This window comes from Notolepis coatsorum, assembly GCF_963971535.1.
Source record: "Notolepis coatsorum genome assembly, chromosome: 5".
NCBI classification, from domain to species: Eukaryota; Metazoa; Chordata; class Actinopteri; order Aulopiformes; family Paralepididae; genus Notolepis; species Notolepis coatsorum.
In genome coordinates, this window is record NC_140169.1 from 151,316,637 (window position 1) to 151,321,344 (window position 4,708).

Genomic DNA, 4,708 nt, shown 5'->3' on the forward strand with positions numbered 1-4,708 from the left:
CAGTCGGGGTCCAACTAGATGTGCACAAGTCTTATTTAGTTTAATATATATATATATATATATATATATATATATATATATATATATATATATATATATATATATATATATATATATATATATATATATATATATATATGAGCCAGTCAGCCAGATGCCTTGTTGTTACTACAGAACCGCGAATACGGCGGCATCGCAAGGTCTCACTGTCCTCCGCTATCTTTGTAAGATAACAATAATGATAAACTGTATTTGTATTATAGAACCTTTCATACAAGAATTGCAGCTCTCAAAGTGCTTCACAGTAGTAGTAGCATGGCACAAAATGAGCAAAATAGACAAAGTCAAGGTAAGCATTGCTTACAATTATTTGAAACGTCTAACAATCAGCAGATAAGGTTTGTATAATATGGTTGTATTTTGATCATATCAATAAAAGAAAAGGCATGGTATCATTATCATCAGGGACATCATGGTGAATTGAAAATGATGAATTGAAAATGGGGGACCCTGATGTAAACAAGACGAAAGTCTTTCTCTGGTCTACATCCCCTTAACAATTGTGTGTGTTGAGCCGTACTGTATTGTACCCATTCTGCAATCTGTTAATAAAGTTTACAATCAATCAATCAATCAATCAATCAATCAATCAATCATCAATCAATCAATCAATCAATCAATGGTGACTTTTTACTAGTAAGGCTGTCACTCATAATACACACTGTGAATTCCCCGCGTGGAATTCGGGGGGTAACGCACCCCGGGTAACCGCATCAAATAGTCTAGTTATGACTGGACGTGCTGTTGGCGGGGCAGATTATTGCTAGTACTGTAGTAATGTTGTTGTAATGTAGTGTTACTAATTACTACACAGTAAATTTCGCAGAGTAAATTTAACTCAAACTGAGTACATTTTACTCACTCAGTTTGACTTTAACTTATGAGTTAAAGTCCCTCTCTCACAAACGTCTCTCTTTTCCCTTATAATCATAAAAATAAGTAGAAATACCATGGCACGTTTATTACTCATATATATATATATATATATATATATATATATATATATATATATATATATATATATATATATATATATATGATAAAAAATGTAAAAATAAAAATAAAAGCCTATGAATAAAACCCCCTTTTAAGTTCTGTCTCAATCTACAAAACGAGACAAAGGGACTGTATTAGGCTACTCAATTTGAAACAACCAACATACAAGAATATATCTATTCCGTATAGTTATTGGATAAAAATGCAAAACTGTGAGTGGCTGCATGGGAATCGATTGATTGATTGATTGAAAACTTTATTAACAGATTGCAGAATGGGTACAGTACAGTACAGCTCAATACATACAATTGTTAAGGGGATGCAGACCAGAGAAAGACTTTCGTCTTGTTTACATCAGGGTCCCCCATTTTCAATTAATCGTAACATATATGACATACATGACATACAGATAGACATTACTGCTACATCTATACATTTATGACATACCAGATTTGCAAATACAGTACTGTTTGTGATACAAAAAGAGTCCAGAAAGAAGAGTATATACATTTGACGTAGAAACTGTACATTGGATTGGGTAGGTGGGGGGGGGGGGGGGGGGGGGGGGGGGGGGGCGGACGGACGACGACTGTACATTGGAGGTGGTTGGGTGGGGGGGGGTTGGGTAGGAGTGGGGGGGGGGGGGGGGGTTGGGTAGGAGGGGTGGGGTGGGGGACACTGTACAACTGTACAAACAAAACTGTACATTGGAATATTGACAAGACCATACTTGGTAATTTACTGTACATTGGAGGGGGTTGTGTTTCGGACATTTACAGGGGCCAGTTTCGAGTTGCAGTCTCCCTTAGGTGTTTTTTGAGAGTGTTTTTGAAAGTGGGTAGTGATTCACATTCCTTTACAGCTTTGGGTAGGGCGTTCCACATTGATGTGGCATAATTGCGAAACGTGTTTAGTCCCTTGTTTGAGCCGAATCTGGGTTTAACATGATTTGTGGAGCTCCCTCTGGTGTTGTGATCGTGGTATTCACTGACCTTTGGGAAGTATTTTGACATGTACATGGGTACCTTGGTCGTGTAGTGTATCTTGTAGACCAGGCCCATTGCAAGTTGCTGTACTCTGTCGTCTACTCTAAGCCATCCTAGGTTGTCAAAGTGGGCAGGGGTGAGGTGGGTTCTAGGAGTAAGGTCAACCAGTAGTCTGACCAGTTTGTTTTGAGATGTTTGTAATTTTGTTTTTAGCGCCTTTGAGGTGCTTTGGTACCATGAGGTGCAAGCATAGTCGTAGTACCCTTGAATGAGTGCTCCTGCCAGAGTCTTCAGGGTATTCTTGTTTACCAGTGAGGAGATCCGGTACAAGAATCGAGTTCGTTGGTTGACTTTTTTTATTACATTGGATGCCATTTTGTCACAGGAAAGATTTGCCTCTAGGATGGAACCCAGGTAGGTAATTTCATCTTTCCTTGTGACAATATTGTCACCCACTGTAACTGAGAAGCCGTCGGTCTTGCTGAGTTTGTTATTTGAACCGAAGAGAATGGACTCTGTTTTGCCCATGTGTAATGATAGTTTGTTATCAGCGAGCCATATGCAGATTTTGCCTAGTTCTGAGCTGAGGGTTTTTTCAACCTGTAACTTGTTCTTGTCAGAGACCAGCAGGGCTGAGTCGTCCGCAAACAGGAACAAGTTGCAGTCACAAGCTGACGACATGTCATTTGCATAAATTAGGAACAGTAGCGGACCTAGTATGCTTCCTCGAGTAATTCTGTTTCATTTCACGTGAAGATACTGATATTATAGGCTAATAAATAATAGGGGGACTGACTGGGTGATGAACACTCAAATGTTGAGCGTCATTCACTGTGATGTGTTTCCCAACAACCATGATCAACAACCAGAATTGAAAATGGGGGACCCTGATGTAAACAAGACGAAAGTCTTTCTCTGGTCTGCATCCCCTTAAAACAATTGTGTGTATTGAGCTGTACTGTACTGTACCCATTCTGCAATCTGTTAATTAAAGTTTACAATCAATCAATCAATCAACTAGAAGATCAAGAATGCGCATACCTACCTTTATATATATCGGTCCAGTAGGCTACTATACTCCGCTATAGAGTCGTCCAAGGTATTTGGGTCAAAACAGCGACAACAACTCCCCTGCGAAAAGAACCGTCCACACAGCCTCACGGTACTACAGACTATAATAACGCACATCGCGTTCTGCCGCTTCTAGATAGAGTTGCCTTTCACTTCCAAACTGCGCGTAAAAGCATCTGTGTGCGCGCCGCGCTATGTGTGTGTGTACGCCAGGTACACAATCCCCCTTTGAATCCATCCATCCAGGGTCCGTTAGTTTAGACAAACTCTTGGGTTCAACCCCCCCTCTATCTATAGGCGGCTGCAGCCTGCTGCTGTAGCATGGTGGCCCGGTCCTGCCCTCCGGTCCATTAGACTCGCCCCACCATCCGGGTTGGTGTCGACTGTCGAGCCAGCGGGGCGAGTCCAGTGGACCGGAGGGCAGGACCGGGCCGCGTATCATCATGCCAGGGCCGGCTCTGACCAATTGGCTGCCCTAGGCAGAATTTTATCTGGCGCCCCCTTGCATCACAGTTTATTCACTACCAATAATATTATACTGTTGACGTTTGAAAGCCCTTATATGGTCCGTCCATATAATGAATGAGCCATTGTAAAACAAAACACACATTTTCCAGGCCCTGCATCTCATGGTATAGGCTGCGTCACTCTCTCTGGCCAGAGTCCCGGGAATGAAAGAAAACTCCACTTCGCCTCCCGCCCCGGTGTGATGAAGAATGCTGCTTTCATTCAGATCCGCTGGCTAGCTGCATAATTATAGCAACTTCAAGAAAAGAGAAGACAAGAAAAACATGCATGATCCACCACGTCACGTTCCGGTGCTATACGTTTTATTGGTCCGTTTAACCGTTTCCACAAAACCCCGATGGCTTCAAAATGTTTTGAGTAAACAAATAAGTCAGCTGACCTGACAGATGAAAGAAAAACGTTTATTTATTTATTTATTTATTTATTAATGTATTACGTCAGAGATCTTTCTTTCTCAACATTTATGTTGGCATGCCTTTGAGCAAGGCACTGGACCCCTGCTGCACTGTCTGTTTATGGAGCTGCCCAGTGGCTAACAGAAAACTCTATTATATTATGTAGCTCCCTGGTTTGAATATTAATGCCAATTTTCCAAACTGCACTGTCAATAATTCTCACCAAAACAACGCATTTAAAGGAGTCCCAGCGAACTAAATAAGATGCTTGAACAAGCTTATCTTTCACATTATAATGCATTATTAAGTATTATAATCGTTTCCTCGTTAAAAACAAACAACTCACCTCTTGTAAAGAATTCACTGAACTCAAGTAGTTATGACTAGAGAAGGTATTAATTGACTTGATTTATTCAGTCTGAATATTTGGAAACTAACTTAGACATTTAAAGGTGCTGTAAGTGGTATTTTGTTGTTAAGCAGTAAACAGCCATCACTGATATAGAGTGTCTGGTCAGTAACATGGGTATCCCCTCCGCTCTGCAGTAAACAGCCATCACTGATATAGAGTGTCTGGTCAGTAACATGGGTCTCCCAGTCCCTCCACTCTGCAGTAAACATAAAATGTTTGGACAAAAAATTGTCTGACAAAAATAAGAACATATTTGTTTA

At 40.7% G+C, this 4,708-nt stretch overlaps 1 protein-coding gene across 1 annotated transcript in view; it reads right to left on the bottom strand.

Annotated features, from left to right (window-relative positions):
- Positions 1–3,468, bottom strand: part of cmklr2 (chemerin chemokine-like receptor 2) — a 51,637-nt gene extending 48,169 nt beyond the window's left edge. Inside the window, exon 1 of the mRNA XM_084313949.1 lies at positions 3,088–3,468. The gene's annotated coding sequence lies outside the window, so the exon portion shown is untranslated. The remainder of the gene's footprint in view (positions 1–3,087) is intronic.
- Positions 3,469–4,708: the final 1,240 nt, after the last annotated feature.